General features: G+C 41.2%; 1 protein-coding gene and 2 pseudogenes across 3 annotated transcripts in view; 2 read left to right on the top strand and 1 right to left on the bottom strand.

Annotated features, from left to right (window-relative positions):
- LOC100408474 (transformer-2 protein homolog alpha pseudogene) overlaps positions 1–15,651 on the top strand; it is a 61,624-nt pseudogene extending 45,973 nt beyond the window's left edge. Inside the window, exon 7 of the transcript XR_013531317.1 lies at positions 1,383–15,651. The product of XR_013531317.1 is annotated as a transformer-2 protein homolog alpha pseudogene (transcript). The remainder of the gene's footprint in view (positions 1–1,382) is intronic.
- A 65-nt stretch (positions 15,652–15,716) lies between these two features.
- Positions 15,717–26,271, top strand: part of LOC100409198 (uncharacterized) — a 28,907-nt gene continuing 18,352 nt past the window's right edge. Inside the window, 3 exon segments of the mRNA XM_078362070.1 lie at positions 15,717–15,798; positions 19,289–19,414; positions 23,899–23,994. The gene's annotated coding sequence lies outside the window, so the exon portion shown is untranslated.
- Positions 19,716–26,271, bottom strand: part of LOC128930479 (serine/threonine-protein kinase PAK 2 pseudogene) — a 28,718-nt pseudogene continuing 22,162 nt past the window's right edge. Inside the window, exons 4-5 of the transcript XR_013531310.1 lie at positions 23,594–23,708; positions 19,716–22,842 (exon numbers count right to left, since the gene is read on the bottom strand). The product of XR_013531310.1 is annotated as a serine/threonine-protein kinase PAK 2 pseudogene (transcript). The remainder of the gene's footprint in view (positions 22,843–23,593; positions 23,709–26,271) is intronic.

Genomic DNA, 26,271 nt, shown 5'->3' on the forward strand with positions numbered 1-26,271 from the left:
GTTCAAGTGAGGTCTCCTGCCTCAGCTTCCTAGGTAGCTGGGATTACAGGCACTCGCCACCATGCCCAGCTAATTTTTGTATGTTTAGAAGAGACGGGGTTTTACAATGTTGGCCAGGCTGGTCCCAAACTCCTGACCTCAAGTGATCCGTGGGCCTCAGCCTCCCAAAGTGCTGGGATTACAGGTGTGAGCCCTAGGGAAGAGCAAACAAGATTAGAAAGAAGGTGGGAGGGGAATGGCAAATGGAGGCTAAAAGATCAGATTCTGTATCAGAAAATATTTTACCGTGAAGTCACCATGTTCTTAGGAGGAACATAAAATGGAGTTGCCTGATGGCTCAGACTGAGGGCAGCTTAAAGTTAAGAAGCCTGTGGGAAGGAGATAAACTTATATAACTGTGATTAAAAAGTGTTTTATTTTGATCACAGGAAACAAATTTAGCTAATTTGAGAAAAAGAAGAAAATTCAGGGTCAGTGTCTTAACTTGGTGATAGAAAGAGAGCACCATCTACGGCATAATGAGAAGGGTGTTTCTTTCCATAAACTGTTCCTGCAGAACACAAAGAATGAATTGTATTAATCACAGCTATTTTCTAGGATTATCTATGTGCTTCACCTTCACCCATCTCTTTTCTTTGTCCTATGTACTTTTTCTATTTTTTTCCTAAGTTGTATTTTTTATAACAAACTGGTAAACGTAACTGTAGTGTTTTGTTGAATTCAGTGTCTTGCTGAGTTCTGTGAGTAGCGCCTATCAAATTAGAACTTGAAGGAGGTTATGGAAGTTGTGGGGCTTTTTTCTTTGGCGAGGGGGAGACAAAGTCTAATACTGTTGCCCAGGCTGGAGTGCAGTGGCATGATCTCGGCTCACTGCAGCCTCTGCCTCCCAGGATCAAGCAATCCTGCCTCAGCCTCCTGAGTAGCTGGGACTACAGGCACGTGCCACCATGCCCAGCTAAATTTTTTTGTATTTTTAGTAGAAACAGAGTTTCACCACATTGGCCAGACTGGTCTCGAACTCCTGACCGCAGGTAATTCTCCCACTTCAGCATCCGAAAGGAAGTTCTGAATTTTTAAACAATAGCTGAGAATCATAGATGGGCCTCTGGAGTTTGTTACTGTCATCTGCAGTGAGGACAACATTGTGACAATGAGGCCTAAATCAGAGTCTGGGCTGACTCTGAGTAGGGTCAGAATTGAAATGTTAGACAATATGTTGGTGGTGGAAAATTGCTTGGTGTTCAGCAAACTTTACAGATTTGGTGCCAGAAGAAAGATATCACACAGGCCTGGCCTGGAATGGAACTCTGGGTGTCTGAGAATGGGAGGCTCTGCTCTCTCATACACAGGGTGTCACACTGCCTGTTGTCTTGTGATTTCAGGTCTTTTTCCAGAATGAGAAAGAACTGAAAACTTAAAGGAATGGAGCTCTGGCCAGGCGCGGTAGCTCATGCCTGTAATCCCAACACTTTGGGAGGCCGAGGTGGGTGGATCACCTGAGGTCAGGAGTTCGAGACCATCCTGGTCAGCATGGCAAAATCCCATCTCTACTAAAAATACAGAAATTAGCCGGGCACGGTGGCAGTGCTTGTAATCCTAGTTACTCAGGAGGTTGAGGCAGGAAAATCGCTTGAACCTGAAAAGCAGAGGTTGCAGTGAGCCATGGTTTTGGTCTTTATTTCTGTTTATGTGGTTAATCACATTTATTGATTTGTGTATGTTGATATAACCTTGCATTCCAGGGATATAGGCTACTTGATCATAGTAGATTAGCTTTTTGATGTGCTGCTGGCTTCGGTTTGCCAGTATTTTGTTGAGAATTTTTCCATCAGTATTAATTAAGAACATTGGCATAAAGTTTTCTTTTGTTGTTTTATACCAGGTTTTGGTAGCAGAATAATGCTATTCTTATTTAATGAGTTGGGGAGGAGTTCCTTCTCAATTTTTTAAAATGGCTTTAATAAGAATGTTACCAACTCTTTTTTTGTACATCTGGTAGGATTCTGCTATGAATCTGTCTGGTCCTGGGCTTTTTTTTGGTTTATAGGCTATTTATTACACATTCAATTTTGGGTCTTGTAGGTCTGTTAAAGGATACAATTTTTTTGTTTGTTTCAGTCTTTGAAGAATGTATATGTCCAGGAATCTGTCTATTTCTTCTAGATTTTCTAGTTTGTTTGCACAGAAGTGTTCATTACAGAGTTTAGTACTTATTTGTTTTTTTTTTTTTGAGATGGAGTTTCGCTCTTGTTACCCAGGCTGGAGTGCAATGGTGCAATATCGGCTCACCGCAACCTCCGCCTCCTGGGTTCAGGCAATTCTCCTGCCTCAGCCTCCTGAGTAGCTGGGATTATAGGCATGTGCCACTATGCACAGCTAATTTTTTTGTATTTTGAGTAGAGACGGGGTTTCACCATGTTGACCAGGATGGTCTCTATCTCTTGACCTTGTGATCCACCCGCCTTGGCCTTGGAAAGTGCTGAGATTACAGGCGTGAGCCACTGCACCCGGCAATAGTAGTTATTTGTTTTTTTGTCGGGTCAGTGTTGATGTTCATTTTGTCCTTTCTAGTTGTGTTTATTTGAATCTTCTTTCTTCATTAATCTCTCTAGTGGATTATTATTATTAAATTTATTTATTTTACTTTGGGTGCATACTATATCTGGCATTTCTCCCCATGTTGTCCCTCCCCACCCTCCCCTCCCTCCCCATAGTAGATCATTATTAATTCTTCCAAAGATTTTACTCCTGGAGTTCTCCATATTTTTTTATTTTTTTTTAATGTCTAATTCTCCATTTCAGATCTGATTTTTGTTATTTTATTTTATTTTTGTTTTGAGACAGAGTCTCTCTCTGGTGCCCAGGCTGGAGTGCAGTGGTGCCATCTCAGCTTGAACCTGCTTCCCAGGTTCAAGCAGTTCTCTGCCTCCGCCTCCCAAGTACCTGGGGTTACAGGTGCCTACCACCACAGCTGGCTAATTTTTGTATTTTTAGTAGAGATGGGGTTTTACCATCTTGGCCAGGCTGACCTTGAACTCCTGACCTTGTGATCTGTCTGTCTTGGCCTCCCAAAGTGGTATATTACAGGCACAAGCCATTGCACCCAGCCAGTCTTCATTATTTCTTGTACTTTGATAGCTTAGACGTCGATTGGCTTTTTCTTCTCTCATTCTTTTATTTATGATGTCAGTTTTTGTTTTTGTTTCTGCTTTTGAGACAGAGTTCTTGTTGCCCAGGTTGGAGTGCAATGGCGTGATCTCAGCTCACTGCAATTTCTGCCTCGCAGGTTTAAGCAATTCTCTTGCCTCAGTCTCCTAAGTATCTGGGATTACAGTTACCTGCCACCACGCCTGGCTAATATTTTTGTATTTTTAATGGAGAAGGAGTTTCATCATGTTGGTCAGGCTTGATCTACTGAAATCAAGAGGCAGAGATTGCAGTGAGCTGAGATCATGCCATTGCATTCCAGCCTGGGTGATAAGAACTCTGTCTCAAAAACAACGAAACTTGATCTGCACTGAGCTGAGATGGCACTACTGACCTCAGGTGATGCACTCTCCTCAGCCTCCCAAAGTGCTGGGATTACAGGCGTGAGCCATCACAGCCAGCCAGGTTTTTAAATTGAGGTTTTTCTAACTTTGTGATGTGAGCATTTAATGCTATAAATTTCTCTCTCTCTTTTTTTTTTTTGAGACAGAGTCTTGCTCTGTCGCCAGGCGCCAGGCTGGAGTGCCGTGGCGCAATTTTGGCTCACTGCAACCTCCACCTTCCGGGTTCAAGTAATTCTCCTGCCTCAGCCTCCTGAGTAGCTGAGACTACAGGCGTGCGCCACCACGCCCAGCTAAATTTTGTATTTTTAGTAGAGACGGGATTTCACCATGTTGGTCAGGATGGTCTCTTATCGCTTGACCTCATGATCCGCACGCCTCAGCCTCCCAAAGTGCTGTGATTACAAGTGTGAGCCACCGCGCCCAGCCGTAAATTTCTCTCTTAACACTGCCTTGGCCGTGCTGTGGAGATTCTGGTACGTTGCAATTTTGTACCCATTTTTCTTTCTTTTTTCTTTTCTCTACCCATTTATTTTTAAAGAACTTGTTGAGTTCTGCCCAAACAATAAAATTTGGGTAAATTTTATTACTTATCCAAAAGTTATTCAAGTACTAGTTGTTGAATTTCCATGTAATTCGCTTGTTTCAAGTGGTTTTCTTTATATTGAATGTTGTTTTGTCAAGCTGTCATCTGAGTATGTGGTTGGTATGATTTGGGGATTTTTGGATTTGCTGAGGATTGTTTTATTTCTGATTGTGGCATCAGTTTTAGAGTATTTGCCATGTGGTAATGAGAATAATGCATATTATTTTATATATGCTTTTAGATAGAGAGTTCTCTAGACATCTTTTGGGACTATTTGGTCAAGTGTTAAGTTTACGTCCTAATATCTTTTAATTTTCTGCTTCAGTAATCTGTTTACTAGTGTCTCTGGGGTGTTGTAGTCTCCTACTCTCGTTGTGTCAGAATCTAAGTCTCCATAGGTCTCTAAGAACTCACTTTATTCATGTGCACCCATTTTTTTTTTTTTTTAGACCGAGTCTTGTTCTGTCATCCAGCTGGAGTGCAGTGGCACTATCTTGGCTCACTGCAACCTCTGCCACCTGTGTTCAAGTAGTTTTCCTGCCTCAACCTCCCAAGTAGCTGCGATTACAGGCACCTGCCACCATGCTTGGGTAATTGTTTTGTATTTTTGGTAGAGACAGGGTTTCACCTTGTTGGCCAGGCTGGTTTCGAACTCCTGACCTCAAGTGATTCGCCCACCTCAGCCTCCTGGGATTACAGGCATGAGCCACCGCGCCCAGCCGGAAAGTGTTTTAACTAAACTATAGTTACAGGCAATTTTGAAAAATACAACATACACTATGACTAGCACATTAACATTGTTTATACTTAGATATTTATATATAATATCCAAAGCAAATTCACCACCAAATTATTACAATAGATATTAGTCTTACATGCTTATTAATTTATCCAAAATGGATAATTGCCGGGCATGGTGGCTCACGCCTGTAATCCAAGCACTTTGGAGGCCAAGAAGGGCACCTGAGGTCGGGAGTTCAAGACCAGCCTGACCAACACGGTGAAACCCTGTCTTAAAAAAGGAAATGGATAATTACAGATAAGCTTAATTTTAGTTAAATTTCCATTTAAATTGGAATGCTGCTATTACAAGACAAATAAAACAGGTCAAGTGGCCACCCAGAAAAAATAGCTCTTCAGTTAGCTGTGTTGCAAGCTTGAATATATTCCACTATATGAACAAAGTCAGATCTTCATCAAAAGGTGCTTGTCGAAATTGTGAGATGTATTTCAATATAGAACCCCCATCCAATGGCTAGGAGATGAGAGAGCAGCAGACATGGAAGAGAAACCTTAGAAAATTCTGCTAAGAATATTTTCTTTTTCTTCATAATGCTCATTTTTCTCATGCTGAGAGTAGCTGTGCACTTTGGTTAGAGAAAAATTTCTTTAAGGGGAATATTTTCTGGCTGACTTGATTTTCTGGCTGACTCGATCAATCTTACATCTAATCTGTTTTTTCTTAAGATGCTTTTAACTTCTTTTTTTTCCCCCCTCAATATAATCTTGGTTAGAGGCGGAGCTGTGTTTTCTTTCCTTTTCTTTTTCCTTTTTTTTTTTTTTTTTGAGATGAAGTCTTGCTCTGTCACCCAGGGTGCAGTGCAGTGGCTCAATCTTGGCTCACTGCAGTCTCCACCTCCTGGGTTCAAGCAATTCTCCTGCCTCTGCCTCCTGAGTAGCTGGGATTACAGGCACGCACCACCATGCCTGGCTAATTTTTCTGTTTTTAGTAGAGATGGGTTTCACCGTGTTGGTCAGGCTGGTCTTGAACTCTTGACCTCAGGTGATCCGCCCGCCTTGGCCTCCAAAGTGCTTGGATTACAGGCGTGAGCCACTGTGCCTGCCTGAGAGTTTTATTTGTGTTCTATCATTTTGGAATTTCTCTCCAGAGAAACTGCAGAATTTATTTATTTTTCTTTTTTCTGTTTTGAGAAAATACAGAATTTTATTTTTAATTATATTTTCCAAACACTGTCTTGAATTACCAGACATAATATAAACATATAAGGTGCCAACCAAGCTTTACTCTAAAGGAGACTTTGCCTCTCAGGCTTCCAGCCAACTAACAATTGAGCTGTAAAGTGCATGTTGTCACCTAAATATGCAGTTGGAATTGTTTCTTAGCCTATTTGGTATATGTAATTATCTATAGTCACTTCTAGGGAGGGATAGACAAGATTTCTACAAACTTCACAGGGAAGCAATCAACCATTTTACCTCTTTTAGTGACTTTTTTTATCCTCAGACCTGAAAGTAATTCACAGAACATGGGGCCCAGAAACCCAGTCAGAGTAACGTGTGCGTTGAGTAGACATGGAGACATGAGAATCTCTACTTTCCCTTTCCTCCTCTTGCTAAAAATGCCCAAAAATGTGCAAGTAAAACCTACTGCTACTCCACTAGATTTCATTCCACTAAATCTGCAACTCCAAATTCTGATTCTAGCTTTTGAGATTTGAGAAATAAACTTTACTATGAGAAATGGAAGTCCTTTTATTTGTCAAACTCAGGGAAACATTAAAATGAGAGCACAATTCTTTCTCCTCCCTTTGAATTATGTATTAATCTGTTGAAACTATTTGGTATTTCCACAGGTAGCTATAAATGAAACTAATAATGCCACACTGGACACTATAACCCATAACTTAAACCTTAACAATGCATATCTAATCAATAATCAATGTCATTTTTTAAGTAAGACTTTCCGACAAACAACTTTGGGTTTTTTGTTTGTGTTTAAGACAGAGTTTCGCTCTTATTTCCCAGGGTGGAGTGCAATGGTGCAATCTAGGCTTACTGAAACCTCCATCTCCTGGGTTCAAGCAATTCTCCTGCCTCAGCCTCTGGAGTAGCTGGGATTACAGACATGTGTCACCATGCCTGGCTAATTTTTTGTATTTTTAGTAGAGATGGGATTTCAACACGTTGGCCAGACTGGTCTTGAACTCCTGACCTCAGGTGATCAACCTGCCTTGGCTTCCCAAAGTGCTGAATTGCAGGCATGAACCACTGCGCCTGGCCTAAGTGAACCTGACAAACTTCTTTGTACCTGTCCACTGTCTGCCCCTCTTTTTTGCCTTTACAGATCTACTTGTAACTGCTGCTAAAGTTTAGATTCCAGACAACTTGAATCATTGCTTTCAGATTATAATCCTCAAGGTTGGACCAAATAAATGATCTACTTATATTCATGTTGCCTCAGCTTTTTTCTTTTAGGTAGATATATTATTTAAAATGTGCTATAGGCCAGGCGTGATGACTCACGCCTGTAATCCCAGCACTCTGTAAGGCCGAGACAGGCACATCACAAGGTCAGAGTTCAAGACCAGCCTGGCGAACATATTGAAACCCTGTTTCTGCTAAAAGTACAAAAAATTATCAGGGTATCGTGGCAGGCATCTGTAATCCCAGCAACTCAGGAGGCTGAGATGGGAGAATCACTTGAACCCGGGAGGCGGATGGAGGTTGCAATAAGCCAAGATCCCGCCGTTGCACTCCAGCCCAGGCAACAGTGCAACACTCCATCTCAAAAAAAAAAAAAAGAAAGAAAGAAAGAAAATGTGTTATAGCATCCTCTGAGGGGATCTCTCTTTTGATTTTACTCTGCTTGCTTTAACACCTAAAAATGCAGAGCCAGATTGATCCAACATAGAATCTGCACACAGAGTTTGGCCCCTGCCTGGGATTCACAAGATGGGGCCAGGTTTTGGATTCAGAATGTACAGAAAATCAACAAGAGGCATTTTCAAGACTAGCCAGGCTAGTCTTGAACTCCTTGAGCAACATAGACATCTTAAAGACCCCTTTGAGAGTGTGGCTTTTTGGACTTTTCAGATTTTGCTACACTTATGTGAGAGTCTCCAGGTATAAATAGAATCTGATGGCAGAATCTGTAAGTGTGAACAAGCATCTTAGGAATGAGAGATTAAGGCCACAAAATGTCCAGAGCTGTGACTACAACTATACCTACCCATAAACTGTGATACTGGAGTAGACTACTTTTTGTTTTTGTTTCGAGACTGAGTCTTGCTCTGTCACCCAGGCTGAAGTGCAATGGCTCCATCTCAGCTCACTGCAACCTCTGCCTCCTGGGTTCAAGCAGTTCTCTTGCCTCAGCCTCCCCAGTGGCTGGGATTACAGGCCCACCACACCCGGCTAATTTTTTGTATTTTTAGTAGAGACAAGGTTTTACCGTGTTCGCCAGGGTGGTTTTGAACTCCTGACCTTAAGTGATCAGTCCCCCTCAGCCTCCCAAAGTGCTGGGATGAGCCACCATGCTGGGCCTTTTGTCTTTTTTCATACCAAAGAGCTAGCTAATCAGGACATGTGATGTAGGTTCTGGAGCTCTACCAGGACAGTTCTATTTTCTATTTGAAATCAGCCTGAGACCAGGTCAAGTTACTCACGCCTGTAATCCTAGCACTTTGGGAGGCCAAAGTGGGTGGATCACCTGAGGTCAGGAGTTCGAGACCAGCCCGACCAACATGATAAAACCCCATCCCAGGCTGGGCGTGGTGGCTCACGCCTGTAATTCCAGCACTTTGGGAGGCCTAGGCAGGTGGATCACGAGGTCAAGAGATCGAGACCATCCTGGTCAACATTGTGAAACCGCATCTCTACTAAAAATACAAAAAATTAGCTGGGCATGGTGGTGTGTGCCTTTAATCCCAGCTACTCGGGAGGCTGAGGCAGGAGAATTGCCTGAACCCAGGAGGCGGAGGTTGCGGTGAGCCGAGATCGCGCCATTGCACTCCAGCCTGGGTAACAAGAGCGGAACTCCGTCTCAAAAAAAAAAAAAACCCATCTCTACTAAATACAAAAAAAATTTAGCCAGGCATGGTGGCACATGCCTATAATCCCAGCTGTTTGGGAGGCTGATGCAGGAGAATCACTTGAACCTGGGAGGTGGAGGTTGCAGTGAGCTGAGATTGTGCCATTGCACTTCAGCCTGGGCAGCAAGAGTTAAACTGTCTCAAGAAAAAAACAAAAATCAGCCTGTTTTTCTCTTGCTTGACTTATTGGGCAACCAGCTCTAGGTTACTGGGAACCCTATCATAATCAACTAGACATCTTTTTTTTTTTTTTTTTTGAGACGGAGTTTCGCTCTTGTTACCCAGGCTGGAGTGCAATGGCGCGATCTCGGCTCACCGCAACCTTCGCCTCCTGGGTTCAGGCAATTCTCCTGCCTCAGCCTCCCGAGTAGCTGGGATTACAGGCGCGCGCCACAACGCCCAGCTAATTTTTTTTGTATTTTTAGTAGAGACGGGGTTTCACCATGTTGACCAGGATGGTCTCGATCTCTTGACCTTGTGATCCACCCGCCTCGGCCTCCCAAAGTGCTGGGATTACAGGCTTGAGCCACCGCACCCAGCCCCAACTAGACATCTTTGAGACATTTTCAAGTCAGAACAGAATTGTGTCAGGTTGTCAAGAGTAGTTAATTTGCTCTCTTAGTCTAAGATAAATGAGTCATTCTGTTTTTGTTTCTCTAATATAAGAGATGTCTTTGGTTGGTAGCCAGATGAGACGTTTTTCCAGTTTCCTTGTACTTGGGTGAAAACCAAAGAGGAGGATGGAGACTCAAACAGATAAACTAGTTTCTACCATTTCTTAATGGCCATTTAAAAAATAGATGCAGCAGTCATGGTCCCTACCATCCAGGAGTTTTTAGTCTAGACTAGCAACTGGATACAATGGTTGAATTTAGCATCATGTGGTTGGTACAGTGAGGAGATGTGTGCAAAAATACTTGGGCTTTATTTGGGCCACTTTATATTGTTGTGACTTCTGATATCATTAGCTGAAGAAATGTTTACTGAAAGAAGAGTTGGGCCACGTGCGGTGGCTCAAGCCTGTAATCCCAGCACTTTGGGAGGCCGAGGTGGGCAGATCACAAGGTCAGGAGATTGAGACCATCCTGGCCAACATGGTTAAACCTCATCTCTACTAAAAATATAAAAAATAGCTGGGCATGATGGTGTGCGCCTGTAGTCCCAGCTACTTGGGAGGCTAAGGCAGGAGGATTGCTTGAACCCGGGAGTTGGAGGTTGCAGTGAGCCGAGGTTATGCCACTATACTCCAGCCTGGCACCTGGCAACAAAGTGAGACTCTGTCTCAAATAAAAAAAAGAAGAGTTTATATTGTTGGTTTATCTTACCTTGTTAGAATACATATTTATCTTATAATAACATTACCCTAGAAAACTTTAAGGGATTTGTTTAAATTGCTTATTTGTATATGTTATAAAATTGACAGAGCAGTGGCTAAAAACGATTAAAAATTGTGCAAACTCTGGAATTTAAGTTTGTCGTAGGTAAGCTTAGGAAAAACAAAACAGGAAATACCCCAGTGGTATAGAGGACAGAATTCTACATAGGTTGCTCTCTCTGCTTTTGTTCTGTTCAGATTCACCCCTTTTGGACGCCTTATTTAGGTTTATTGTTGTGTTTGTAGTTTGGCTCAGGTTCTGTTTATTGTTCTAGGTGGAAGCATGCATGTTTTTTGTTTTTTTCTTAAATTTAATTTTTTTTTGTTAAGAGACAGGATTTCACCGCGTTAGGCAGGATGGTCTCGATCTCCTAACCTCATTATCTTCCCACTTGGCCTTTTACAGTTCTGGGATTACAGGCGTGAGCCACTGTACCTGGCCTTTTTTTTTTTTTTGAGACAGAGTCTTGCTTTGTCACCCAGGCTAGTGGTGCAGTCTTGGCTCACTTGAACCTCCACCTTCTGGATTCAAGTGATTCTCCTGCCTCAGCCTCCTGAGTAGCTGGGATTACTAGTACCCGCCACCATGACCAGCTAATTTTTGTATTTTTAATAGAGACGGGATTTCATGATACTGGCCAGGCTGTTGTCAAACTCCCAACCTCGTGATCCACCCACCTCGGCCTCTCAGAGTGCTGGGATTACAGGCGTGAGCCACCAAGCCCAGTCCATATTGTTTTAATTAAGTGCCTCCTATGACTCTAAAATGAGGCTAGAATCAAGTATAAAGGATTCAGGATACATTTACGAGAGTTAAGTTTGACCTTTGCACTAAAGGGTGGTTACAGGGCCTATTCTGTTTGGGTTTGGTAGGGACAGGACAACATGGCCCATATTTCCATTACTGTAGCAAAAATTGCTGGTGTCCATGGCAGAGGAGGGCTCCTGAGAATAGGAAGGGTGAAACTCATACTAGTGTCTGCATGGAACACTTCATTCTTACTAAATCTGTTCTGTTATAAAGGACAAAAATAGGTGAACTTTTTCTGCAGGTCTTGGTCCTTCTGCCTATGAGTGTGGTGGTAGCAGGTAAACATGTGGTGCTGACAGCTTGAAAGCCATATTCACAAGATGCAAGTGTAGTTTGTCCAGAAAATTCTCATCTGGGAAAGATTCCCAGAGAAGAAGGAGATAGAGAAAAAATGGCTTTTTTTTTTTTTCAACTAAACATGTCTCAGATCAAGAGCTGTGTCCACTCTGCTTCCTGGAGTGCCGTGTGTTTAGTACTGCAAACCTTTACTTCTCTACTCGTGGTTTTTCTCCCCAGTGAGTTTAACTGCTTTCTAAATTTTTATGATAGTCAAGGATCTCTGCCAAATATTTCTTTTCTATAAGGCTTCTCTACATTCTCTACATCAGGGCTTGTATGCCATGCAGAATACTCACCATGAATTTATAAACTGCAATATTAAAAATGATCCTTTTGTGGCTGTTGAACATGAAAAGGTGTAAATACTCAAGATTGCTATTGGGGAGAAGCTGGAGTTCTTACTAAAGATGGAGGACTGTGTTTTTTATTTGCTCAATGCAGAACAGGATTCAAAAGATGCTTATTTAAACAAGAAGGCATTTATAAACCAGAAAGTTCTGAAAAACATTATCAGGTTATATCTGCTATCTAGGGTGCTAAAGATAGACTGCTAAAAATTACTATTAAAACTTATAGGTGGGTGCAGTGGCTCACACCTGTTATCCCAGCACTTGGGGGGCCAAGGTGGGCGGATCACTGGAGGTCAGGAGTTTGAGACCAGCCTGACCAACATGGTGAAACTCCATCTCTACTAAAAATACAAAAATATTAGCCAGGTGTGGTGGCACATGCCTGTAATCCCAGTTACTTGGGAGGCTGAAGCAGGAGAATTGCTTGAACCCAGGAGGCAGAGGTTGCAGTGAGCCAAGATCCACGTCATTCCACACCAGCCTGGGCAACAAGAGGGAAACTCCATCTCAAAGGAAAAGAAAAAATGACAGAACATGAGAGATATCTTTATCTTGAACTTTGCATAAAACTGATATTTCCTTGTGGTTAAATTTAGATTATAATTTACTTTTTGGGGGCATTATCACAGGAGTGATGCTGTGTCTTTCTGCATGCATCAGCACATTTAAAAAATTTGCTCTAGTCCAGGCACAATGGCTCACACCTATGGTCTCAGCATTTCGGGAGGCTAAAGTGGGCGGATCACAAGGTGAGGAGATTGAGACCATCCTGGCTAAAATCATGAAACTCCATCTCTACTGAAAACGCAAAAAATTAGATGGGCGTGGTGGTGGGCTCCTGTAGTCCCAGCTACTTGGGAGACTGAAGCAGGAGAATCACTTGAACATGGGAGGTGGAGGTTGCAGCTAACTGAGATGCGCCACTGCACTCCAGACTGGGCAACAGAGCAAGACTCCATCTCAAAAAAAACATTTGTTCTTGTGCAGTTTATGTTAATTATTCACTCGATTAAAGGGCTCTCTGACAGACTGTTTCCCTATATAGTTAGTTAATTAGTTATATTTCTTTTTATTATTAAGAACTTTTTTTTTTTTCTGAGATAGAGTCTCTGTCACGCAGGCTGGAATGCAATGGCATGATCATAGCTTACTGCAACCTCTGCCTCCTGGGATCAAATGGTTCTCCTGCCTCAGCCTCCCAAGTCCCTCCTGGGACTTCAGGGATGTGCCACCATGCCCGGCTAATTTTTGTATTTTTAGTAGAGATGGGGTTTCTCCATGTTGGCCAGACTGGTCTCAAATTCCTGATCTCAGGTGATCCACCTGCCTCAGCCTCCCAAAGTGCTGGGATTACAGGCATGAGCCACCACACCTGGCCGTATTATTAAGAATCTTTAGGCCATTTTGCTGGAGCCTGTGACCCAGTGGGAGTGGAGTAGAGCGGCCGTTGTTGCCGACTCTTTCCTCTTCCCTGCGGTCGAGTCAGCGGGTTAAGTAGGCCATCGGCCCTCGAGCCGAGACTTGTCTCTTTCTTAGTTCTGGGGAGCGTCTGGTCGACATGAGTGATGTAGAGGAGAACAACTTCGAGGGCAGAGAGTCTCGCTCTCAGTCAAAATCTCCAACGGGAACTCCTGCTCGTGTAAAATTGGAGAGCAGGTCAGGATCTCGTAGTCCATCCAGGGTTTCCAAACACTCTGAATCCCATTCTCGATCAAGATCAAAATCCAGGTCAAGGTCAAGGAGACATTCTCATAGACGTTATACTCGATCCAGATCCCACTCTCACTCTCATAGGAGACGATCTCGAAGTAGATCATATACACCAGAATACCGGCGGCGAAGGAGCCGAAGCCATTCTCCAATGTCTAACCGGAGAAGACATACTGGCAGCAGGGCAAACCCAGATCCCAACACTTGCCTTGGAGTGTTTGGCCTCAGTTTGTACATAACAGAGAGAGATCTTCGTGAAGTATTTTCTCGATATGGACCATTGAGTGGTGTCAATGTGGTTTATGATCAGCGAACGGGGCGATCTCGAGGATTTGCTTTTGTATATTTTGAGCGAATAGATGACTCAAAGGAGGCTATGGAAAGAGCAAATGGAATGGAGCTGGATGGTAGAAGAATTCGAGTGGATTATTCTATCACCAAGAGAGCGCACACACCTACACCAGACATCTACATGGGCAGACCAACCCATGGTGGTGGTGGTGGAGGAGGCGGTGGCGGTGGAGGTGGAGGTGGTGGCAGACGTCGAGATTCTTACTATGATAGAGGTTATGATCGTGGGTATGACAGATATGAAGACTATGATTACCGGTACAGAAGACGATCACCTTCTCCTTATTAAAGTCGATACAGATCACGATCACGATCTCGTTCCTACAGCCCAAGACGCTACTGAAAACGGAATGGTTGCAATTAAGGACATTTTTCCTCTTTTTTTTTTAAATTCTGAGATTTCCCCAAGCTTCGGATTCTTCCTACTCGTTAAGAAAAAAAAAGCTTTGGTTTATTTAGCATCTACACTTTTGTCAATTGTGTTGCTGTTTTCCACCCTTTTTATTATACTCCTAAAGACGTAATTGTCATTTTGAGTAGTTAAATGTCTTGAGTATAACAGGAACCCCAGTGTTACCCTTTGTATTTTTATTATTATTATTATTATTTTTTGCTTTTGCTGAGATAAACTTCTGGCTAATCAAAAAAGGAAAAAATTGTGTTTTTATAGCTTCTTTTGTGTTAGATATTGTATTAGAGATCTGCATTTATGAGTAGCTCATTTTTTAACTTTTTTTTGGGGAATATAGTAACACATGAAGTAATTCATTCACGTCAGGTTTGTCTGGGGTGGCATGGAACAGTCAGGTAGTTGAGTGTAGAAAGTTTGAAGCTATAGAAGAAAACACTTGGATACATCTTTTGAAGAACGGGATTTTTGAACCCTAAAAATTAAGTCTTTTTTTTTTTAAGAGATGAAAAGCTTGTGGACTCCTGTAAAACATGCTGTATTTGAAATACATCTGTTAAAACTTAAAAAAAAAATTTATGCATCTAATGTATGTAAATCATCACATTTAATCTCGCAACAGCTCTTCTTAGGTTTTCTTTGCATTCATCTGTCCTTTGAAAATGAAAGCTCTTTGTTTACAGGTCAGAAAAACTAGAAAAAACACAGAATTTTCCACTTACTGGATTTATCTGAAAAATATATGCAACTCATTCTGTATGATCCAAATAGAGAACTCAAAAATTCACATTTATTTATGCCCTTAATTTTATAGTTATTATCCAGAAAAATATTATGGAAGAGTACAATATGTACACTGTTGTAGAACTTATGCCACTTTCTTTTCTCGGGAGTAGAAAATACATTAGAGGGCTGGACATGGTGCCTCATGCCTATAATCCCAACACTTTGGGAGGCCGAGTTAAGTGGATCACCTGAGGTTGGGAGTTGGAGACCAGCCTGACCAACATGGAGAAACCCTGTCTCTACTAAAAAATACAAAATTAGCCGGGTGTGGTGGTGCATGCCTGTAATCCCAGCTACTGGGAAGCTGAGGCAGGAGAATCGATTGAATCCAGGAGGTGGAGGTTGTGGTGAGCCAAGATCGTGCCATTGCACTCCAGCTTGCGCAACAAGAGCGAAACTCCATCTAAAAAAAAAAAAAAAATAGAGAATATTTCCACATAAAGAATTATTTTATTGGATAATTTGTCTATAAGTCAGAACCTCTTCTCTTTACTCTCTCATTTTACCTTGAGTCAAATTATAAATTCTCCCATGGCCACTTGATAAATGTGTGTGTGCGTATGTGTATTTTCTAGGGACATTGACATTTATGGATGTGGCCATAGAATTCTGTCTGGAGGAGTGGCAATGCCTGGACACTGCACAGCAGAATTTATATAGGAATGTGATGTTAGAGAACTACAGAAACCTGGTCTTCCTGGGTGAGCATAACTTCAATATACAATTCCTAATATACCCTAAAGATTTCATTTTTCTTTTTTGTAGAATGTGTTTTGGTAATTTGTGCATTGCATTGATGAATTTCAGATTTCCTGTTTTCAGAAATCTTGGAGATTTTTTTGGTGGACTAAAGAAATTTTTTCAAGATGTTTCATCTTGACCTGAACTTTTCACATTTCTGAGCTAATCTGTGTCTTTCACTCTGGATTAGTGATAATTCCAGAAATAAAGTGTCATAAAATATTATTTCCCACAACTTAAAATCTAATGGCCAACCTAATTTTTGATTCAGTATTATCAGGTAGTGAAATTAAGAAGTTACAAAATAAGATATTTTCTAAATATTTGGAAATGTTTGTTAAAGGCCAGGCATGGTGGCTCACTCCTATAATCCCAGCACTCTGGGAGGCCGAGGCAGGCAGATCATCTGACATCAGGAGTTCAAGACCAGCCTGACCAACATGGCAAAACCCCGTCTCTACTAAAAATAGAAAAATTAGCCAGGCGTGATGGTGCATGCCTGTAATCCCAGCTACTCAGGAGGCTGAGGCAGGATAATGGCTTGAATCTGGGAGGCGGAGGTTGCAGTGAGTCTAGATCGCACCACTGCACTCCATCCTGGGCAACAGAGCAAGACTCCCTCTCAAAGAAAAGAAATTTTTGTTAAAAATTAGGCCAGGCATGGTGGAACATGCCTGTAATCCCAGCATTTTGGGAGGCCAAGGCGGGTGGATCACAAGGCCAGGAGTTTGAGACCAGCCTGGCCAGGATGGTGAAACCATGTCTCTACTAAAAATATAAAAATTAGCCAGGTGTGATGGTGCATGCCTGTAATCCCAGCTACTCAGGAGGCTGAGGCAGGAGAATGGCTTGAACCTGGGAGGCGGAGGTTGCAGTGAGTTGTGGATATGGATATTGAACATGAGAAAGAGTGGATTCTCGATTTTTTTTTTTTTTTTTGAGACAGAGTCTTGCTGTGTCACCAGGCTGAAGTACAGTGGCGCAATCTTGGCTCGCTGCAATCTCCGCCTCCTGGGTTCAAGCAATTCTCCTACCTCAGCCTCCCGAGTAGCTGGGACTACAGGCACATGCCACCACACCCAGCTAATTTTTGTATTTTTTCAGTAGAGACGGGGTTTCACCAAGTTGGCCAGGATGGTCTCGATCTCTTGACTTTGTGATCCGCCCACCTCAGCCTCCCAAAGTGCTGGGATTACAGGTGTGAGCCACGGGGCCTGGCCCTCTCAAGATCTTTATTAGGGAAGAGCTGGGAAGTCCTTAGCAAAGATGGAGGACTTGTAATGTTGAGGTTCCCTCTGTGTTCTCCGTTAGCTATATAAAGGACAAAATTTTAAAATGCTTATTTGAACAGGATGGCATTTATTACCCGGAAAGTTCTGAAAAAGAATTACTGGGAAATACCTGCTTTCTAGGGTGCTAAAGAGATACTACGTAAAATCACTATGAAAAATTACAGAACAAGAGAGATAGCTCCTCCATCTTGAACTTTACATAGAACTGATGTTTCTTCGTGGTTAAATTCAGCCTGTACTTTTGGGGGAAGATATTCTAGCAGTGATACTGTGTTCTTCTGTGTGCATCAGCACTTTCTATAAATCTGTTCTAGTGCAGTTGATGTTAACGATTCACTTGGTTAAAGAGCTCCCTGACAGATGTATTTCACTATTGAGTTAATTATTTTTCTCTTCATTATTAAGTATCTTTATGTAGCTAATGTGGTGTATACATTATCACATTTAATCTGGTGGCTGCCCTTCTTTTTTTGGTTTTCTTTGCACATACCTGCCTTTAGAAAATGAAACCACTCATCTTTGTTTACAGGCCAGATAAACTGGGAAAAACACAGGTGCTTCTGCTTACTGGATGTTTGACTAAATACTCTTCTTGGGTCAGAACATTGACATTACTGATCGTCTTATTAGAAATTCAGAAACTCAAACTTTATTCCAGATCTTCTGAAAAAATAATCGGCATTAACAAGATCTGCAGTTTGTTGTACCCATTAAAATGTGAGAGGCATCTTCTAACTCAACACTTTTTTTCCATCTGAAAAATGTACACAACTCAGTTTGTAGGATGTAAATATAGCAGTAAAAAATATACATATTTGGGTGGGACGCAGTGGCTCATGCCTGTAATCCCAGCACTTTAGGAGGCTGAGGCGGGTGGATCACGAGGTCAACAGATGGAGACCATCCTGGTCAACATGGTGAAACCCTGTCTCTACTAAAAATACAAAAAATTAGCTGGGCATGGTGGTGTGTGCCTGTAATCCCACCTACTCAGGAGGCTGAGGCAGGAGAATTGCCTGAACCCAGGAGGTGGAGGTTGCGGTGAGCTGAGGTCACGCCATTGCACTCCAGCCTGGGCAACAACAGCGAAACTCCGTCTCAAAAAAAAAAAAAAAAAAGTACGTATTTGGGTGGGGCACAGTGGCTCACGCCTGTAATCCCAGCACTTGGGAGAGGACGAGGTGGGCACATCACCTGAGTTCGGGAGTTCGAGACCAGCCTGACCAACATGGAGAAACCCTGTCACTACAAAAAATTACCTGGGCGTGGTGGCATGTACCTGTAATCCTAGCTACTCCAGAGGCTGAGCAGGAGAATTGCTTGGACCCAGGATGCAGAGGTTGCAGTGGGCCAAGATCACGCCATTGCACTCCAGCCTGAGCAACAATAGAGAAACTTTGTCTCAAAAAACAAAATAATTTTGCGTTCATGCTCGTAACATATATTCACTGATGTAAGTCTTATGTCACTTTTTTTCTCATAGAGAATATATTAGATAATATTTCTGTGTTAAAAAATATTTAATTAGATAATTTTAGTTACTCCTGTAAGTTATAACAATTCTCTTTAGTGTCTCATTTCACCTTGAGTCAAATTGAAAATTCTGCCCATGGTTTTTACAGAATATCCAAGAGACTGGAGAGACTAATGGGTGAAACAGGATTTTATTAAGGTGGCCACCAGCTCAGAGGATTAGCATTCTAAGTGTGAGCCCTGAAAGAAGAGAATGGGGTACTTTTATACATCCAGGATTACATAGCAGCTAACACGTTTACAGAAGTGAGAACAAAGAACAATTAATTTGCAACATGTCTTGTGATGTGCGTTACATTTAAAAAATAGCTTTTTGATAAATGCGTTGTACATTCTTCGGGTGTTATCTTGCCCTGTGACCTTGCAGCTGGTTAGCCGGAGAAACGGGAGTCCTGAGATGCCTGGGAACTTTGCTGAGAATGTGGGAGAATAGATAAGATAGGTTTTACAGGGAGTTAATTTTAAGCAGAGCTGGGGGTTAGGTTTTATATTAAACAGTACACAACACACCAAAATTTACTTTATTATATAGCAACTATAAATTATAAGGTTTTGTTTTACTATTTTTGATATTATTTAATTCTCTTCTTCATGGTCACTTGGTAAATGTGTATATGTTTTTCAGAGACCATTGACGTTTATGGATGTGGCCATAGAATTCTCTCTGGAGGAGTGGCAATGCCTGAACACAGCACAGAAGAATTTATATAGAAATGTGATGTTGAGAACTACAGAAACCTGGTTTTCCTGGGTAAGGATAACTTCAAAACACAATTCCTAATATGTCCTAAATGTTTCATTTCTATTTGTTGTATAACGTTTTCTGGCAATCTATGCTTTATGTTTCAGATCCCTGTTTTTAGGAAAATCTGGGATTTGTTCATGTAGATTTTTTTTTTTCTTTCATTAATCTACTCATTTTTCTGAAAACTTTCCTGCTTTATCAATACAAAACAGTCACATCTCTCCTTATAATTATATCTTAACATAGATATAGTGGGAATAAAATAATGGAAATAAAACCCTGCTAGTTTCCCCAATGTACACTACAACAGCAAAATTATTTTTATTCATGATTTGTACTACTGCAGGGCGGCAAGCAGGGGTGAAGTTATTGAGGGGAAGGGGATGGTGGGAACAAATGCCAGAACCAAAACACAGATAAGTGAACAATACCTACTCTAAAAGCAAAACAATGAATAAAGGAGAGAAGGAGAGGAAGAAAGAGAAGAGAAAGAGAGGGGATGGGAAGGGAGGAGAAAAGAGAGGGCACTCAAATAATTAATGCTACAGGTCTCAGACCTTTTAGAATCTTTAAACGAAAAAATTATTGCTATCAACACACATGTCATTTTTCTTTCTCCAGTTTTTTACATTAATATCCTCTGCTTATTTGAAAAAAAAAAACACTAAAGTAACTCAACATCTCAAATGATCTATAAATTCACCAAGAAATACTCTGTCACTTAAGTTCTCATAGATAATAAAGCACTGGTAATGACCTTGGACAATGAGACTTCCAACAAGTGTCTGCGGTTGATTGGTTATCAGCTGCTTCTCTATAACACGCTAACATTTCTCTTTCATGAATATAATCTGGTCTCACTATATCAGAGCTCGACAAGGTTCATGTCTCACACTCTGCCTCTGCTAGTTCCAAATGTTTTTCTCCTTTAAATGAAAAAAAAAAAAAAAAGCTAGTTTTAAATTCTGAAAATTCACTGGTTATTATATTATTTGCCACAGGAGGGAGGTATGTGTGAGGTGAGAGAGGGTTAATGAAAAAAAAAAACATACCTAAATCTAAAATTGCAACATATACAGAAACTTATTTCCAAAATGAAGGGGAAAAAAAGGAGAGAAGAGGAAGGTAGTGGCACTAACCAAAGTCATAAAGCCAGGTTGGAACAAGAACAAATCACTTTGGTTCCTAGAGCCAAACCTGAAGAGAAAACAGGCAGAAGGGAAGACCAAATTGGAAGATTTCTGTAGTCAATTGGAATCTTTTTTTATCTCAATGATTTAGTTATAAATATAGATTACTAGTCTTCTCTCTATACATGTAACAAATGCCAAACTTACGACCACAAAATTACTAAAATGACTTTTTCACATTTGTTAAAAAAGGTAAAAGTCACATACTTTTCTTCCCTTCCTTCAGGTCAAGTTCTGAACTAAAATATTACATGTAACAACAGCTAGTCCTAACTTTTGTACAAAGTGAAACTATATAGAGCTCCTTTGCCAGCATAAGGAGCTACGTAATTTCTGTTACACTTGCCTAGGCATGAGAAACTCAACAGCAACTTAAAAGGTGGAAGTAAGGAAAGGAAAGCTATGAAGGAGAGAAAGACTCAGATGAAACATACTCTGAAAAACTCAAATCTGCCATTCAAGTATTGGAAATACCCCCAAGGGGACAATTAATGGGATCTAGTACATTAAAGTCTGGAAAGTAAAATGCAAATCTCAGTCTTGATAAATGGCTCTGTTAGGCTGTTTGCTGAAAGACCTAAGGCTGGTGATTCAGTCCACAGTTCCTTTTGGACCCTCAAGAAGGGGTTCATATGAAAATCATAATTTCATTTTTGCAATTTTCTCTTTGTTGTCTTCAGAGAATAGTCATTTCCTTCTTTCATCCAGGTTATGCAGACCATTTCTTTAAACCCCCAAAAGTAATAATTTTCATATACGAAAATACTTTTTTTAGAAAGTGGGAAAAAGAATATGAGGCCACAGCAGTGATGTTGACAGTTACTCTTCATTGCTTCTTGAGCTGCCATGATGTGGTGTCAAGCTAGATAGTGGTTTGGCCAGTTTCAGGAAAGGCGGCCGTAATAATTCTTTGGCTGAACCCCTTTTTTCCACATCCATTTCCAAACATTGATTTAAGAAGTCCTGGAATATTGGGGAAAGTTTCTCTGGATTCTGAAGTTCTGGGATTCCATTAGTTGCTATTAGGTAAAAGGTCCTCAAGAGATTTTCTCTAAGGTGTGGAGGCTCTCCGTCTACCATCTTAATAGCCATGATACCCAGAGACCATATGTCAACATTACGGCCATAAGCTTTCTGCGTAACCACCTCTGGTTCTATCCAGTATAGTGTTCTGACCATGGTACTGCCATTGCTTTGCTCTGGGGTCATCTGGGCACAGAAACCAAAGTCAGTAAGCAACTGATCCTTCCATTCCCAAAAGTACATTGTCACTTTTGATGTCTCTGTGGATCACTTGATTAGCATGTAAAAACCCCAGTGCCTGAAACACTCTCTGCATACAGCAGCAATCTGTGCTTCATCCATACAGGTTTCTGATACAACGACAGTAAGTGATCCACCAGCAAGTTACTCCCATTACCACAAACAATTAATCTCCTACCAGGTAATTGTCCAAGAAGTTAAATATGTTGGGATTTTTTAATTCTTTCATCACCAGAATATCGTTAATGATCAATTCCTTCTTTGGCTGTTTCTGTAAATCTGTTTGATGCAACCTCCTCTCCCAATGCATCAGTAGCAGTGAAAATGTACCAGAAGTCCCTTGACCAATTTTTGCATATCTTGTGTATTGTTTCTTAGGGTCACCTATGCTCAAAGTAGTTCTGAATTTCTCCATAATCTCTTCATCTGTCATCTTAGTCTTCTTTTTCTGTTTGTCTGAAGACCTGGCACCACCATCAACGTTTGAATCACCAACTGGTGCAGAAACGGTCAATTACAGACCATGTGTAAATTGATTTTGTATGATCTGGTCCTGGGGCAGTAACAGGAGGAGCGGTTTCTTCATCATCATCATCATCTTCCTCTGTCACTACTGCTGATGTTTCTGGTCCCTTGGCATTCAGTGGTGGTGTTGCAGAAGGGAAGCCATTTTTCTCAGGAGGAGTAAAGCTCAGATATTTTTGCTGCTTCACTGTGTTGGAGCCGTAGAACTTTGAGACATCCAGCACAGCCTGAGGATTCTTCTTTTGCTCTAGTTTGGTGATATTGGAGGTCTGTAGTAATCAAGCCCACTGTTCTGGCATGCCAGTGAATTCTCCTGTAACAGCATCAAAGCCAACATGGATAGTGTGTTCAAAATCAGATGGAGGAGAAATGTCTGGCCATTCCTTTTCTTTCTTTTTACTTCTGTTTCTTTGCCTGAGAATATGGAGATGATTTTATTCCTGGGCTTTTTCTCCTCTGGAACAGAGGGCAAAGGTTTCAAACTATGATTGGCTGACAAAGGATCTTTGCCTCCAGTGCTAAAAATGGTACTGCTCATTCCCACAGGAGGTGCTGGAGGCTTGTCTTCCATTTCTCCGTTATCAGACACAATTCAGAATTGTGAAATAGCCATAGGTGAGCCAAGGTCTCCACCCCAGTGAGGCACCTTGGTTGGAGCTTGGGGCGGGGGTGCCTTGCGGAGCCATTCTAGGAGCCATTCTAGGCCAGCGCCAGGTGCAAGGAGGGGAGAGGAGGGAAGGGGAAGCAGGGCAGGGCAGGAAGAGACACCCGTTGGAGCAGTTGCTGCTACTGCTAGGCCCAGCTGTGGGGAGCCCTGTGACCACCAGGGAGGGGAAGGGAGGGAGCCTATGACAAGGGGAAGCGGAACCTCATGTAGATGTTTTATCTTGACCTGAACTTCCCACATTTCTGAGCTGATCTATGTCCTTCACTCTAGATTAATGGTAGTTCCAGAAATTTAGTGGCATAAAACATTGTTGCCCACACCTTAAAATCTAATTGCCAACACCAATTTTTGATTCAGTAGCACCGGGTAGTAAAATTAAGAATCTACACATTAAAAATATTTCAGGCCAGGTGTGGTGGCTCATGCCTATAATCCCAGCACTTTGGGAGGTTGAGCCAGGCAGATCACCTGAGGTTGGGAGTTCAAGACTAGCCTGACCGACATGGAGAAACCCCGTCTCTACTAAAAATACAAAATTACCTGGGCGTGATGGCACGTGTCTATAACTTCAGTTACTTGAGAGGCTGATGCAGAATAGCTTGAATCCAGGACATGGAAGTTTTGATGAGCTGAGATCACGCCATTGCACTCCAGCCTGGGCGACAAGAGCAAAACTTTGTCTCAAAAAAAAAAGTCTAAATATTTAAAAATTTCTGTTATGAATTAGTATTCTAAGATTAATTTGCTAGGATATTCTATTACATCTTCTTTACTGAGAAAATTACTAAGTCAATAACTGGACAATATGAGCAAGATTCATGTTATTTATTTATTTAAAAAAACAGGTGTTGCAGTGTCTAATGTAGACCTAATCACGTGTCTGGAGAAAGGAAAAGAACCCTGGAATATGAAGAGATATAGGATGGTAGCCAAACCTCAAGGTAAGTAAGAGTGAATTCCACACATGACACAGCTAAGACGTCCTATGGTGAAAGATAAAGTCAGTCCTTAAAATGTGACTTGGGAAGCTGTGTTCCAAAGAAAATAGTTTCTGGACAGTTGGGTTGTTTTTGTTTTTGTTTCTTCAACATGGGGACATCTTCTCTCTTATGCTTTATTATTATTTTATTTTTGACAGAGTTTCACTCTGTCACCCAGGCTGGAGTGCAATGGCGCAATCTCAGCTGCAACCTCTGTCTGCTTCCTGGGTTCAAGCAATTCTTCTGCCTCAGCCTCCCAAGTAGCTGGGATTACAGGTGCCTGCTACCATGCTCAGCTAATTTTTTGTTTTTAATAGAGACGGGACTTCACCATGTTAGCCAGGCTGATCTCGAACTCCTCACCTCAGATAACCTACCCGCCTCAGCCTCCCAAAGTGCTGGGATTACAGGGGTGAGCCATGTCTTATCCTTCTAAATTCTTTAATAATTATACTTTCCCTTTGGTGATCTTCCTTCAAGCTTACAATAACAGCCAAAGACCTCCTCATGGCATATAAGAGACTGCACAATCTGACTCCTTTTCCATTGTTTTTCGGGACACACAAATATCTGCATATTTTGAGAAACTCTAGTTCAACCATTTGTAAGTTCTCTCGCTGCATCATGTCTGAAATGTGTGTGAGTAGTGGTTTCTGTTCCATTGGTTTTTAAATTTTTCTGCACATTGCATCCTGTTTTTATTACTAGAGTCTTGAAATATAGTTTGAAATTATAAAGTATGATGGCCCTCTGCTTTTTTTTTTTTTTGAGACAGAGTTTTCCTCTGTCGCCCAGGCTGGAGTGCAGTGGTGCGATCTCAGCTCACTGCAACCTCTGCCTCCTGGGTTTAAGCAATTCTCCTGCCTCAGCCTCCTGAGTAGGTGAGATTACAGGCATGCACTACCATGCCCAGCTAATTTTTGTAAAAACTAAATACATTGCTGTGCTCAGTGGCTCATGCCTGTAATCCCAGCTACTTGGGAGGCTGAGGCAGGAGAATCTCTTGAACCTAGGAAACGGAGGTGGCAGTGAGCCGAGATCTTGTCATGGTACTCCAGCCTGGGCAACAAGAGAGTGAAACTTTGTCTCCCCCCCCAAAAAAACCCATATATTTAAAACATAAAAATTAAATTTAGTTTCTTTTACATGCTTATTTATTTAAAGTTTCTCAATATAATCTTCTATTTATAATTATACTGCATTTTCTCTGAAATTTTGCTGTTATGCAGTACATGCCAATGATTCAAATACCTACCTTCCATGAGTACACAATTATAGTCAAATATTGTAGTTACCTAGACAAGTTCTTTTTCTTTTTTTCGTTTTTTTGAGACGGAGTCTGCTGTGTCCCAGGCTGGAGTGCAGTGGTGCGATCTCAGCTCACTGCAACCTCTGCCTTCCAGGTTCAATTGATTCTCTTGCCTTAGCCTCCCCAATAGCTGAGATTACAGGTGTGCACCACCATGCCTGGCTAATTTTTTGTATTTTAGTAGAAACGGGGTTTCACCATATTAGCCAGGCTGGTCTCAAACTCCTGACCTCAGGTGATCTGCCTGCCTCGGCCTCCCAAAGCGTTGGGATTACAGGCCTGAGCCACCATGCCTGGCCGACAAATCCTTTTTTAGTGGTTTATCAATGTTGCATGCCATATTTTATGAGTAAGAATTTCTTATTATTTTTATGCAGTTCCATATTAATGTGTTTTTTTGTGTAGTTTCTTAAAATCAGTATATTGTGGTCTTTGCTTTTAGTTATGTATTATAATTATAGAAAATTTGCAATTCTGTATACTTTAAAGTCAATATGAGGTTCAGTTAAGAGATGAATTAGTCATATGTTTATCACAATCTAATTATACGTGTGTATGTATTTATCTATAAATATGATCCCAGTTTTGGTTATGGCTTATCTTGTATCTATTCTTTCTTAGCTGATTTACAATGGTTGTTTTATCTTGTCTAAGTGAATAGTAATAGAAATAGTCTTATTTTCACCATGTGTTTAATGATAAATAATGTATTTCCTTTGAGAGAAACACTTTTTATGATTTGAAGGTTATTTTTGAAAGATTTATAATTCTGTATTTTTTTTCACTTTTTCCTTTAGAAAAATTAATTGTTGTAAAAACATATAACATGAAATTTACCATCTTAAATTTATTTAAGTGTACATTTCAGGGTCAGAAATAGTGGTGGCTCACATCTGTAATCCTAGGATTTGCAGAGTTTAAGACAGGAG

This window comes from Callithrix jacchus, chromosome 22 (assembly GCF_049354715.1).
Source record: "Callithrix jacchus isolate 240 chromosome 22, calJac240_pri, whole genome shotgun sequence".
Classification (NCBI taxonomy): Eukaryota; Metazoa; Chordata; class Mammalia; order Primates; family Cebidae; genus Callithrix; species Callithrix jacchus.